Source organism: Cnephaeus nilssonii (assembly GCF_951640355.1).
Source record: "Cnephaeus nilssonii genome assembly, chromosome: 1".
Taxonomy (NCBI): Eukaryota; Metazoa; Chordata; class Mammalia; order Chiroptera; family Vespertilionidae; genus Cnephaeus; species Cnephaeus nilssonii.
In genome coordinates, this window is record NC_137072.1 from 12,104,100 (window position 1) to 12,119,605 (window position 15,506).

The 15,506-nt window shown below is 40.1% G+C and overlaps 1 pseudogene across 1 annotated transcript; it reads right to left on the minus strand.

The window, feature by feature from the left end:
- Nucleotides 1–11,356: 11,356 nt before the first annotated feature.
- LOC307108572 (notchless protein homolog 1-like) lies at nt 11,357–11,920 on the minus strand (annotated as a pseudogene). The gene has a single exon. The product of its transcript is annotated as a notchless protein homolog 1-like (transcript).
- Nucleotides 11,921–15,506: the final 3,586 nt, after the last annotated feature.

A 15,506-nucleotide genomic window follows, 5' to 3' on the forward strand; every position in this document is an offset into this window, starting at 1 on the left:
TTCAGCAGGATCTTCAGGATCTAGTATGTTTGATTATGCCTCCCACAACCTTTCTGAAAAAGTCTGTTGGATTCTCCTGAAGTCCTGGGTCAATGGTTGACAGTTTATTATAATTAACTGGTGGGATTTTTTATTTGTTTGTTTGTTTGTGGGGCAGTCTTTCATTTCCTGCAAGAGGCTAAAAAGCATGTGATCTCTGGCCCACCTCCCATTCTCTGAATCACAGTCCCCATTCGGATTAGAATAGAGGATGGCTTCTGTTCCTGGTGAATAGTTATCATTTTGCATATGGACCTCATTTACATAGGCCAATGCCTTCCACTTAGTGCTATCATTTTCTGAGATGGTCAGGTCTTCTAAAAGGATTAGATTAACATCCCTCCAAGTAAGTCACATGTTAAGGTGAGCTTTTTCCATCCTTAGATAAACTTTCAAGGGTCATCTGTAAAACTCCCAAACCTGTCAGTTATGCCCATTAAGTCATGATTGCTAAATGGAACCTGAATTCTTATTATTTCCTCCTGTCCTGGGGCTTCCCTTAAAGGAAAGAATTGAGGTGGTATTCTTTGTTTTGTTTTTTGGAATTTATTGGTTTATCCTTCCCCTGACTGGTTGATTCTTATCACACTTATAAGAAAGAATTCAAATGACAGAACACAGTGTTGAAGCAAAGCAAGCAAATGTATATAAGAATGCACTTGACATAAAGCAGGACTCAGTTATTCTGAGTGTCACACCCATGAGGTTTTAAGGGTTATATATCTTTTTGTTGAAACTTCAAGGTTCCTTCCCCTGGTATCAGGATTAGCATATGGGTATTCAAGCTCCCTCTTGTCATTGTAGTTTGACTATTGATACTTTTGTCTTGGCAGGTCTCAGGACTCCTTGGTTGTGATAATAACCCCATCTCCTGCATTAGTATCTATATACTTGCCTAACAATTGCAGTCTGGAAAGGATTAAAAATTGCATGAAGATTAGCATGGCCAAAGCCTTGCCTTGATTTCAGAACATATTTTTACATAAAATGTGATGCATCAATACTAAAAAATTAAAAGAGCTTGGCTGGTGTAGCTCAGTGGTTGAATGTCGACTAGTTGACCCATGAACCAGGAGGTCACAATGTGATTCCTAGTCAGGGCAGATGCCTGGGATGCTTGCTCAATCCCCAGTAGGGGGTGTGCAGGAGGCAGCTGATCAATGATTCTCTCTCATCAATGATCATCTCTCATTTCTATCTTTCTCTCCTTCGCCCTTTATCTCTCTGAAATCAATAAAAACATATTTCTTAAAAATTAAAAGAAAAAACTTTGAAAAACTTAAATTTTGTGTTCATTGTGTTTAATTGAGAACCCTTAATTACTTTAACTTAATTATGATTATAAAAAAGAAAGTCATTGATCATAGAAGAACCACAAAAACTAAAAAATCTGGGACTACTGGTATCCAGTTAGGCATGTAAGAAGCTTGGAAATGGTCATTTGTCCTAACAACAAGTAAAAAGCTAAGCAAACTGAAAAATCATTAACTTTTCCTAGACCCATAAGAGAATTAAGGTTACAGGTCCAAATGCACCCCTTCTCCCAAATTAAAGAGACCAATGGGCAAAAACAGAGAATTAAAACTGACTTAAGCAGAAATTCACAAGCTGAAACTTTCATGGGAACCAGTGCCAGGGTGGGTTGGGGAGAGAAACCTGAACCACAATTGGATTTCTGGAGGCTCAGTATGGGCAACTCTGAGAATTAAAAACTTCAGGGGACCAAGTCATGATGGGGGTACACATCCATGAGTTTCCATGAGTTTCACCTCCTGCAGTTTTACCAGCTTCTCATGGTGAATAGTGGAGAAAAATTCCCTCATGCTTCCTGCAGGAGAAGGGGAGACATTTTTTTTTTTTTAATTGTTTGGAGCATGCTGTTCTTTCTTTTTTATATATATATATATTTTTTATTGATTTTTTACAGAGAAGAAGGGAGAGGGACAGAGAGTTAGAAACATCGATGCGAGAGAAACATCGATCAGCTGCCTCCTGCACACCCCCCACTGGGGATGTGCCCGCAACCGAGGTACATGCCCTTGACTGGAATCGAACCTGGGACCCTTCATTCCGCAGGCCGACGCTCTATCCACTGAGCCAAACCGGTTTCAGCGGAGCATGCTGTTCTTAACAAGATAAGCCTGTTATCTACTAGAATTTTATTAAAGCCAAATTCATCTAAGGGAAGAGAAATAGCCAATTCCAGGTGGCTCTAGCCTTCCACATAGAGGAAGGGAAACACCCCAAATCCATCACACTCTAGCAATCTTGTCCTACCCAACGGGAAGGGGGTACTGAGAAGTACAGTGGTACCTCAGTTCTTGAACTTAATTCATTTTGGAAAGCTGTTCAAGAAACAATTGTTCTAAAACCAAATCATTCTTTTTCCATTAGAAATAATGTAAATTGTATTAATCCATTCAAGACCTCCAAATGATTTCCTATTTTAACCTTTCTTATATACTTATTTGACATGTACTGTTTAATTTATACATAAACACTTCAAAAACAGAAAGGACATGAAATGTAAATGAAAATTTAACAAAAAGGAAATAAAATGTACAGTAAAAAATGAAAATTTATGTATACAATAGAACTTACCTTTTAAAGTTTATATATTTCTTTATTGATTTCAGAGAATAAGGGAGAGGTAGAAACATCAATGATGAGAGAGAATTCTTGATTGGCTGCCTCTGGCATGCCCCTGATTGAGGGTCAAGGCCACAACTTGGGCATGTGTCCTGACCAGTAATCAAACTTGTGATCTCTTGATTCATAGGTTGATAATCAACCACTGAGCCACACCGGCCAGGGTAGAACTTTAATGTTGAGAGTTATTGATGAGTGAGAGGAGGAATGGAGGGATAAAAGAATGTTATTATTTGGAAAGGGAGTTCCTCTCCATAAAAATGTCAGGTAGCTGTTCTTCTTAGGTTCTTTCTCTCTTTTGTCTCTTTGCTTCACTAGAACTTGCTGCAGGCTCACTGGGCCTCTGTCTCACTAAAAATCGATGCAATGATGTTTGTTTTTGCCTGCGTTTTAACTCTTGCATGAAGTGAGACACTGAATTGTCATTGAATAAGTTTATCACATGGTTTGCTACTTCTTTGTCAGGTGATATTTCTCAATTAGACTTTGCATTTCTCCCCATTTTCTTAGCATTTCCTTCTATTCAACACTCTTGATGGCCTCTGTATGTTTTAAAATTGTGCTAATCCTGATTTTGCTGTGCCATATGGTAGCCAGCACAGACACATGAACACCTCCATTATACTTGGCAAATATTTAGGCTCTATTGTTCTCACAACTTTACTTTTCACTTTGCTGCTATCACTAACCTTCTCAGGACCTATGGCAACTTACTGTACATATTTAGTAATAATAATAAGTAGCAACAAAAGCAAAAAAATAATCATGAAAATATTCACAGAACACTTTCCTGAGATGTTAAGAATGTGAAATTTAGTAATAAACTGACTCATATTTGTGCATTCTCTCCCTTGTCATCTGAGATGCATGACTGATTATCTATAATAATCTATAATAATAAAAGCATAATATGCTAATTAGACTGAACGACCTTCTGGATGACCACGCTATGACACCCACTGGCCCCAGGCCAGCTAAGGTGGGTGTGATGTGATTGGTTGGGGGTCAGGCCATCACCCCATGATTGCCCTGCGAGGGAAGCCCAGGTCTCAGGTGCCGGATGGAAGCTAGTGCTGGCAGCCGGGGAAGGCCTTCTCTTGGACGAATTTCATGCATTGGGCCTCTAGGACAGGTATAAGCATGAAAGGGTTGTTGGGGCAACAGCTGAAGTTTTGTTTTACAACTGAGACATTTTTTCAGTGAACAACTTGGTTGGGAACTGAATTGCTTGAGATCGGAGATACTAGAGAACCAAGGTTTGACTGTACTTGTGAAATTCACAGTCCAGAGGCATTCACTAAAAGACTAAGACATAATAATAAACAGCTATAGAATGTTCCCTCAGTCTCCAGCACCTTACCACCACATTACCAACGGCTTATTTAAAGCAGGTCATTTTACCTCCTACATCATGTTCAGCTATCAAGAATAAAAAGGCACACTAAGGACAAAAACACATTTTGAACAGACATAGCAAAAATTGTGTGTGTGTGTGTGTGTGTGTGTGTGTGTGTGTGTGTGTGTTAAGAACGCTTAAGGTTTATTCTCTTAGCAAATTCCAAGTATATAATACTGCATTATTAACTATAGTCATCATACTATACATTAGATATTCAGAACTTCTTTATCTTATTACTGAAAACTAGTTCCCTTTGATCACCTCCCATTACACCACCCCCTGGCCACTGGCAACCACTATTTTCCTCTCTGCTTTTGTGTTTGTTTGTATATGTATTTATTTTAGATTCTACATATAAGTAATACTAAATACTATACAGTATTTATCTCTTTCTTTCTGGCTTATTTCACTTAGAATAATGTTCTCAGGCACATCTGTTACAGGATTCCAGGGCAGGAGGAATAAGGAAACTGAAACAGGAGAGTTAAAACAAGAACAAACAGTGTGGGCAATTTGCAGCCAACTTGTAACTAACAAGCCAGTTATCTTCCCCAGCCGAGGATGCAGAGCAAATGGTTAAAAACCTCCCTAATGAGAGTGCAGAAGGGGAGACAGGAAGGGCAGTTTAACTCCCTAAGCAGAGAAGCCAGCAGTCCCAAGGACTGGCAAGATAAAGTTGGCAGGTGCTTCTCATGAATTCTGGGAAAGCCACAACCAAGTAAAAAGGGAGCTTGAGAATTAACCTGTACCAATTTATTCAGCGGAGGAATTTTGAAACCTATAGAAAGGAGTTTATATAACACCTCATACCCCCGCCCAACCTGCTCTTCAGATTAGCTGAGAGCCCATTTGCACTTCATAAGGCAGACATACAGGTTTGCTTGCTTTGTTTTGTTTTCAATAAAGGTGCATGCTTTAATAAATTGGCCTTTCACAAAGCAGTCAAGGTCTCTCATATACATTCATTTATATGAGAAGACAAGGATTGAGGTTGGGGACAGCCCTCTCCCACTGACTCAGGAGGTTGTCCCTCAACACCTCTCTGGTGTCAGTGAAAGGTGCCTAAAACACATCCATATTACAACAAATGTCAGGATTTTCCCCACCCCCCATTTTTTTAAGGCTGAATAACAATCCACTGTATACAAATATATACCACGTTTTCTTTATTCATCTACTTTACATTCCCCTTACAATGTACAAGGGTTTCCTTTTCTCAACACCCTTGCCAACACCTGTTATCTCTTATATTTTTATAACAGCATCCTAACAGGTGTGAGGTGATATCTCAGTTTGGCTGTTGTGGGGGCTCTGACCAGAGTACAGGGGATGGTAAAGGCCCATTTGCCATATCTATGCGCAAAGGCAATGACACAGGGTTCTTACTGTACACACTGCACAGGTGCACCTTTATATTACGTAACACTAATGTCACTCTTTGACAAGAAGCCTCTTTTGTTTGAGTTAGTATAAAATATACTACTGAACAGCTGGTGGCTGGCAGCTCTGTCTGCAATAAAGCATGTCCCATCTGCCTGCTTCTGCTCATACCTTTTTCCAATTCCCAACGTCCAAGGAAGTCCTGTCCCTAGCAGGAAGTCCTGAACTCAACAGCTTTGATTTTTATTTCTCTGATAATTATTGATGGTGAGCATCTTTGTCATATACCTGATAGCGATTTGTATGTCTTCTTTGGAATAATATCTATTTAGGTTCGTTACCTCCTTTTTAAATGATTTTTTCTTTGTTTAGGGATATTTTTTTTCTATTGAGTTCTTTGAGTTCCTTATGTATTTTAGACAATTAAATCTGTATCAGATATACAGTTTTTAAGTCTTGTCTCCCATTCTGTAGGTTGCCTCTTCATTTTGTTGATTGTTTCCTTTGCTGTGCAGAAATGTTTTTATTTAATGTAGTCCCACTTGTTTATTTTTAATTTTTCAGCTTTTCTATGTTATTGTTTATAGGTTCAAACTATTGTGTTCAGAAAAGTTATTTTATATAATTTCAACATTCTTACATTCTTAAGACTTGTTTTGTGACCTAATATATGATCTATCTTGGAGAATGTTCCATGTGGTCTTAAGAAGAACATGTATCCTGGTGCTTTTGAACTGTTCTTCATAAGTCCCTTTGGTCCATTCAGTCCACAGTGTTATTCAGATCTGCTATTTCCTTATTAATTGGGGTAATGAAATCCTCTACTGTTAGCATATTGCTGTCTATTTCTCCCTTCAACTCTGTTAATATTTACTTTAAATATTTAGCTGCTTCAATGTTGGTGCCTATATATTAACAACTGTTATATTCCCTTGATAAATTGACACCTTTGTCACTATATAATGATCCTCTTTGTTTCTGTGACCAATATTTACTGTATTCTTTTGGTCATCATTAGTATGGAATTTATTTTTTTCGTCCCTTCACTTTTAAACTATGTGTTTCCTTAAAGCTAATGTGAGTCTCTTGTAAGCATATTGTTGAATCTTGTTTATTTATTTATTTTTGTTAATCCTCACCTGAGGACATTTTTTTTCCCATTGATTTTTAGAGAGAGTAAAAAGGGAGGGAGGAAGGAGGCAGAAGAGTCAGAGTGAAAGGACACATTTATTGGTTGTCTCTCCCTAGTAAAAGCACATAAGGAAACAAAAGTATCTAACATATGGAAGAGAAACAAAGCAGATCTAGAATATGCAGAGAGTTTTCATTTAAAAAAACTAACAGAAAAAATAGAAAAGAAATCTATTAAAGATATAATAAAAACATTTACCTAAATAAAAACATAAATCTGTATAATGGCCATAAATACCATATTCCAAGAAAAGATCATTTACAATTGTCCACACAAAGATACATCTTGATTGGGTGTAGTACTATTGTTGGCTCTCTGTCTTTTTTTTTTTTTTGAGTTTTTCTTAGTACAAATCAGTTCTATAGCATGGGAAACTACTGTAAATCAAAATATAAATATACAAATCTATATATATATATATAAAATAGAGAAGTATGCTAATTAACCAGGACGCCATAACGATTGACTGGACAGGAGGAGGTTGCGTGCGCAACGTCAGGGGTGGGGTGGCAGGGGCCTCCCTGTGCCTGCACCGGGGGATGGTCTGATCAGCAGTGGCTGCAGCTGCTTCAAGGGCTGGAGAGCGAGGCAGGGCCGGACCGGCAGTGGTTGTGGCTGCTGCAGGGTCTGGGGAGCGAAGCAGGGCTGGACTGGTGACTCGAGGGTGGGCGGCGCCGTGCGATTTTGAATCACACGCTGGGCTCCTAGTATGTAATATAGTCCAAAACAAAGGTACAGTACTCAGATGTGAAGCAAAAGGGAGCATTCATTTACATATGTAGCATCTTGAGATCTGTTGGATTTGGTTGTCCTTAGTAAGATTTCTAAAGATGGCAAAAGTTTGACTTAGGTTATTAAGACTACCATCGACATATTTGAATGCTAGATTTTCTACTCCGCATGTGACCATTCCAGGAGTGGTGAACCTTTTTTCTGCCAAGAGCCATTTGGAATTTTATAACATCATTTACAGGCCATTTAAAATTTTCAACTTAAAAATTAGCCTGCTATATTTGGTCAAACATTTAATTAACTCACCCCTAATACCTTGGCAGGGCCAGACCAAATGATTTTGCAGGCCTTATAAGGCCCGCAGGCCACACGTTCCCCACCTCTGATTAAACCAACAAAGTTATGAACTGTATATATCTAAAAATGTTTCTGTGCATTGAGGAAGTTGTAAAAGATTTACTTTCCAGATTAAGCCCACTTTAGCCTTAAGACTAAATTCTAACTAAAACTATTGACTGGTACAGAAAGTGTTCTAAATGTGGCTATTGTGATTTGTGAATTTAAAAAGAAATTTAAAGGTTTTTTTTCCTGTATCATTTTAATGTATTTGATCTTCTCATCTCCCCTTCCCAAACATGTAATTTACATTATTTTGGGATCCTTTAAGTGCTTGTAAGAGACAAGATTCAAGATTCAAGATTTGTCAAATATGACTTCAAAACAGATCACTTTTATTTGAAAAATTATTGAACAGATGAAGAAATAAAAAGCATTTTAAGATTTAGTGAGATCAGTGTGTGATGGGAAATGCCTAAAATGTCTACCCATTTATTTTACAAGTGTATAAGCAGGATTTACTCATTATACTTGAATTTGGAATAGTCTAATATCCATTCCTGACCTTGCACGTGTCAATTACTACAAACAAAGTCAAATAAAGAGTCAAATTTAAAGCCCAGAGGAAAGAGAATAGTGAGAACATAATGTAAAACCCTTTTTATAGTATGCCAGCATTAAATTATTACTGCTCAATACAGAAGATTTATAGAATACCTGAAGATTCCTTCCAATGTATAAAAGAGAATCAAATAAGTGTTTTATAATAAAATTTAAAATAATTGTTCTATAACCTTATAGATTTAATGAACAAGAAACAAACAGACAACCTCCCACACTCAATTTCCATTCTATACTTCATCCTTTTTTGTTGTTGATCAAGGTGAAATCTTATTTTCAAGGTAGAGTTCTACATCTTCATATTTCTTAAGTCACATTTAATAAACTTGTATATTATCTTTGGATGTTTCTCTCTTTACTCCTGTACATGAAACTCCAGAAGATTAAATATTGGCATGCTATCTAGACAAATCTTTCATATACTCTTAAAACCAGACAAATGTGGGAATTTTAACATTTTCTGTGCTTATAATATAAGGAATTAAACTAGTAGGTTTTTTGTTTGTTTTTTTTAAATATATTTTATTGATTTTTTACAGAGAGGAAAGGAGAGGTATAGAGAGCTAGAAACATCGATGAGAGAGAAACATCAACCAGCTGCCTCCTGCACAGCCCCCACCGGGGATGTGATTGCAACCAATGTACATGCCCTTGACCGGAATCAAACCTGGGACCCTTCAGTCCGCTGATGGACGCTCTATCCACTGAGCCAAACCGGTTTCGGCAAGTAGGTTTGATAAAAATCTGTTTTTCCCCTTGCTATACTGTACTTCTATATATCATTTGGATTGGGTTTTACAAGATGAGATAGAAAAGTGGAGATCTTTTTTGGCGTAAGTCTTTTAACAGTCAAGATGAGGTAGAAGAGTACTGAGCAATACTGGAGGAGCCTGGCTGTGGACTTCAGGGCACTGTCTTCCTCTGTGTAGTCTATGGCTTTGAGGCTGTTGGGGCTATTGTGGCAGCAGCTGTTGAAGCTGATGCACAGATTGCTGGATTCTTTGACCCTGTGGGTAGAAGTGCCAGAATGAGCAGCAACAATGTGAAGGCTATCACAATAGCCGGAGTAGCTCTCTCTTTTTCTTCTCCTGTCCCTTCCTGACACACTCCTGTCCCACAGGACCGCTGCTGCCACTGCTGTCAGGGAAACCTACTCCTATCTGTTGGGCACTTGGGACCTTGGCACTAGTCAGGGGCAAACATTGAATTTTAAATGTGAAATAAAATTTACCAAGCTTTCAGAAAAACACTAAGCTAACTAATGAAGAGGAAACAATCAAGTTGGCTCATATATCTCAATAGCAATAATCAATTCCAATTTATAGTAATGTAATGGCTGTTGAGTTCTAAGTGATTCTAAGGATGAATCAAATGTTAAACGCAAATAAACTGTCATTCACATGTAGATGCAGAAGAAAGGACTTTACACAATACAAGAGCTCAGGGAACATAGCACCTATAGACTCTCTGGAAAGGTTTGACTTGAATACTGCCCACAAAGGTATGACTTAAATACTACTCACAAATAGATTCAGTGAAATAAAGAATTTAGAAATATTGAACCATGTCATGGAATAGCTGCTGTCAATGATTGAATCTATTTAAATGTGGAAGAGTAATATAATTGCAAGAAATATGGTACACAAGGGAACAAAAATGTTATAAACTATGAAATACAATATAATATTATCTTACTATATAATAATAAAAACATTGAGATAAAATGGGAGGGAGGAGATGGGAAGAAGTACTGGGTAAAGTAATTAAATTATATAATTTATGTTATGCAAATAACTTAAGAAGGAACTCAAAGATGTCTGTATGCTTAAATGGCAAACTATATTCATGTACACAAAAGAAAACACAGATTATGTAGCCGAAGACACAAGAGAAATACCAGAAAGAGTTTATACGGGCATCTTCTCAATTGCAAAAATATGTGCATGTATTTTGGCTATAAATATTTAGCATAGGCCATGGTTTAATCAATGGGATGAACTTGGTTTGGTATTGTTGGAAAACATACCAACACTTCCCTCCCCTCAAACATTTTGTTGGATTTTTTTTCTGGCAACACTGATAACTTACTTTGCCAACATTTTGGCAAGATTCTATAGCTTTCCAGCCACTTTTGGGCATTAAAATATGTAATACAATCTAAATCAATCTTTAATCTCACTTCTAATTCAATGTTTCTCTACTTTCCCCAGGCAGGGGATAGAATAGTGGAAAGAAGAAGAGAGTTGATTATTTTTACCCTTTTTGTTTTACCTCCTTCTTCCCTGGCTTCTGCAACTCAACTTCAAGGATAAAAGTGGGAGGGATAAAAATTCCACAAGGAAAGGTTCTTTATTCTGTGCTGTTAATAATTTTATCTTGCATTTGAATTTTCTCTGTTATGAGAGGCATCTAAATGCCAGCATTTCAAAGACGGAACAATAATGTGGTCTTTGGAGGACTCCAATACTTCATCTCCAAGTTGCACCATTCCTTGAGTGTTGCCTCCTCTGTTTGACCTCTTTGGAGGCTCCTCTTCATGCTTGCTTAGGTAGTGAACCTGCCTAATAGCTACTTTTCCTAGCATTTAGTATTTCAAGATGACAACAATATGAAAACATACCTTATACCACTATTGTCCTGTATTTTGTACTTTTTTTCTAAAATATAAGTTTTTATTTGGTCACAGAATCTGGAGTCTGACCCTGAATAGAGCTGACATCTGGGAAAAATGGCAGGGTCAGCTGCAGGGGTCTAGTCATTGCCTGGCCTCCTGCCATCCCTTATGGTACCAGGAAGGTACAGAGTGATGGCCAAGGACTGAGCTCCATGGAGACCTCCTGGGACCTCTGATCTCCTGCTCTGGGGAGGGACCCCATTGCTGTCTGTGCAAGGACAGGAGGCCACACTTGTTCTCTAGGTCACCCCCCCCCTGGCCTTTGGTCTCTGACAGGACAGGCAGCTGGCACAGGCCAAGTCCAGGTGGGGGTCAGAGAGAGCTGTGAGATTTCTCATCTCCTCCATATCCCAAGACATTTGTCCTCACCACTAGCCACTCTTTGGCTATCTGGACTCCAGTTGATAGCATACACCTCATCTGTGTGGCCTGGCAAGTCTGTGTCCAGCTGCTGGGCCTCATGTCCCAAGCCTTCAATGTGCTGTCACTGCTGCCAATGACCAGGAGCTGGCTGTCAGCTGACCATGCTATCTGGTGCACTGAAGTCACGTGACCACACAGGGAAGCCAGTGCTTACCTGTCCTGCTATCCCACAGCTCGATGGACTTGTCAAAGGAGGTGCTGGAGACCATGCAGGAGTGTCAGGGGAGAAGGGCATCTGGTTGATGAGGACCTGGTTTCCAGTCATCCGTCCAAGGGGCTTCTTGTTCTCTGCAGAGGGCTAAGGAATAAGGTGAAGTTTTCTGAGCCAGACATCACCCTCTTAGGGCACTGGCCCCACATAATCGGCTCAGAGCCCTCTCCTTTTACTCCTGTAAGGATCCTTTGACGCATTAACTGAGGCCTCAGCTGGCTCAAAGGCCCCTGTGCACAGGGTATAGTCAGTGCTGAAGGCCATGGTCATGGCCTTGAAGAGTCCAGCATAGCACTATCGTGGGCCCTCCAGACTTTGAGATTACAATCCTGTGAGACAGAGTAGAGAAGCCCATCTCCTCCCCACCAAAGACAGGTGACTGGCTGGGTGTGCCCGGTGAAGATGCACTCACAGCGGCCTGAGGTTGTCTCCCAGATGCACACACTGCCATCCTTGGAGCTGCTGGCCACATAGTGGCTCAGAGTATGTACTGAGGGGCTCCCAGCTTAGGCCCCTGACCCGCTTGTTATTGCCAGCAAGTGTCCTGGGGATGAAAGCCACAGAAATGACTGCCTCACTGTAACCCTCCAAGGAGCGGGTGCAGCCGGCCACAGTGTTGTGGAGCGAACGCGAGTGAATGACCACTGGAGCCCAGACCAAATTAAAATTTAGGGAGCCTTTATTAGCCGGGAGGCCGCGAGACCCGGCGACTGCTCTGCCATTCTCCACGCAGGGAGACCAGAGAGCAGCAGCGACCCTTTGTGTAGGACCGCTTTTAAGCACATTAACCACATCCGGTTTTTGCAGAACAAGTAACCCAAGACAAAACAGTTTTTCCCAAGCAACGTCAGAGTCATGCCATTGACGACCATGTTATTCACAAGGTCATCCTGTTCTTCAGAAAGCTGACAGTGTTCTATGACATAAGGCCTACGTGCTGGGAAGGGGCCATGAGTCCCTATCTCAAGGCCTGGCCTAGTGTCAGCACTGACAACTCTATCTGGGGCATAGTCCACGGCCTCTCTGGAATGCTCAAAAATTCCCACTCTCCAACACACAGCATGGATCTTGAAGATAGCCTATGGCTGATAAATGATGCTGAGAACCTTCTCTGTCTCCACTGTCTGTGACTCCAGCATCCTCCCCCGTGAGGAGATAATCTCAGCCTCTCGGACATAGAAATGCAGTGCTAGGAGATCCTCCTGGGCCAGCAGCACTTTGCCCATGGGCTGCGCCTTTCCTACATCCAACAGGGAGCCCAGTAGCTGCCTGCCCTCAGCCTCTGCATGTCAGGCACAGCCGCCTTGACCATCACTGTCTCTGCCATCCTGCTTCACCACGTGGAGGAGAAAGCTGCTCTGTATTTTCTGTATTGTTAGTAAAGAGTGCTCGCTCCTGCCTTCAGATTTTAACAGCCGTGAGTCCAGCACCTTATCTATCAAAATCCCAAAGTCAAGAAACTTTTGGTGCTCTCCTCCACAAACAGCATGGGGCTACCCTACTAATTTTTGTGATTCAGTGAGAATTTAACCTGAGATTCCGAAGCCTGTTGTAAGGGCAAATACAAATTTAAAATAAGAGGTCTTTCAACCTGTTGAAAATAAAGGACAAGCTTCCCTCTTCCCTATTTTTAGAATTTACTTTAGAAAAAAGTCTAATTGTGAGTTCTTTCTCTGTATCTATAAAATGTATGTAAAACTTTAACATACAGGATGTGGCAAAAGTAGGTCTATAGTTGTGAGTGCACAAAAGAGTTTATTCTTGAATAATCAATTATTAATCGTTGTATTATTCTCCATACAAACAACTGTAAGCCTACTTTTGCCCCACCCGGTATATAACTAAGTCTCAGGCTAGCTTTATGTCCTTGGAATGACTTTCTCAAGTTTCTGTGGGAAGGGAGAAGTGTTAGAAGGTAGAAGCCTAAGCCTAATCTCCTATCACAGAAGATTGTCTGTACAATATCTAAGCAGATTGCCTGTGATGTCCACCACATTCTGGTTTAATGTTTATTCAATATGGAATCATTTTCTTTTACTTCTACCTCTCTGGAGAGGTTTGCTGAATATGGAGAAGATTTTGTTTTCAATTACATTTCCTCGGCACTGTCCTCCTGCAAGCACCATTCTTTTACAGCCCTACATCTTGCCTTGGGGTACAAAGGCATCCTCCCTTCCGCAAAGGAAACACTAAATAAACATTTATTTTTCTTGATATTATTGGAAATGAAATTTGGTCTTAATTTTTTTGAATTATTTGTTGTTACTGTATAAAAATGCAACTGATTTTTGAGTGTTGATTTTGAATCTTGCAAACTTGCTAAGTTTATAATTTCTAACAGGTATTTTTCATATTTTCTTTAGGGTATTTATTTTCAATACACATTCATATACAAATCAAAGGATATTAAAGTACATACAGTGAAAAGACTCATTCTCTCTTTTCCTTCAGGCATTCACTTTCCTTCCCCAGGTTATCAATTTCTTATGCACTCTCCCAAAGATATTTCTTACCTATATGAGCAATTACTATATCCTTCTACTATCCACACTATTATGTACCTTTCTTTTGTATACTTTCATCATATAATAGCAATATATAAAATGCCTCCTCATTTTATGACAACCATAAAGCTGCATTTTTATTAGTTACTTATTTTTGGGCAGCACTGTAGTATGTCTGTTATATTTTACTAGAGGCCCGGTGCATGAAATCGTGCATGGAAGGGGCAGTCCCCTCAGCCCAGCCTGCACCATCTCCAATCCAGGACCCCTCGGGGGATGTCCGACTGCGCGTTTAGGCCCGATCCCTGTCGGACATCCCTCTCACAGTTAGGGACCACTGGCTCCTAACTGCTTACCTGCCTGCCTGCGTGATCACCCCTAACTGCCCCCCAAAGGCCTGGTCACCCCCAACTGGCTCCCCTGCTGGCCTTGTCACCCCAACTGCCCCCCTGCCAGACTGGTGGCCCCTCACTGCCCCCCTCTGCTGGCCTGGTCACCCTCACTGCCCCCCCCCCCCCCCGCCAGCCTGGTCATCTCTAACTGCATCCCCTGTTGGCCTGGTCACCCCACACAGCCTTCTGTTCAGTCGTTTGGTCATCCCTCACTAAGCCCCCTGCCAGCCTGGTCACCCCACACAGGCTCTGCTTAGTTGTTTGGTAGTCCCTCACTAACCCGCCTGCCGGCCTGGTCGCCCCACACAGCCTGTTCGGTCATCTGGTCAGTTGTTTCGGTTGCGACGGTCACTTAGGCTTTTATATATATATATATATATATATATATATATATATATATATATATATATATATAGATTTCTTTCTACGGTTCATTCATGCATTTCAGAAAGTTTTCACTGAATAGCAGTTTAATGTTTCTTAATTTTGCCCTTTTCCTTCCATGATGCATATAAGGTCAATAACATTTGCAAAATGATTCTATATTTCACTTGCCTGTTTCTTACTGACCTATACTAGTAACTTTTGTCTAAATTTGGTCTCAGGGGAGCTGAACAAAATATTTGCTAATGCCAATGAATCCTATCTTTCAGTTTCTTGAGTTGAGAAATCTCAACCAGCTTTGAATCCAGATCTGAACTCTATACATTAATACATTTTCTGATTCTCCTTTCACGTATCTCCTCTTTGTTCTTTTCCTTTAGAGCAGCGGTCGGCAAACTCATTAGTCAACAGAGCCAAATATCAACAGTACAACAATTGAAATTTCTTTTGAGAGCCAAATTTTTTAAACTTAAACTTCTTCTAACACCACTTCTTCAAAATAGACTCACCCAGGCTGTGGTATTTTGTGGAAGAGCCACACTCAAGGGGCCAAAGAGCCACATGTGGCTC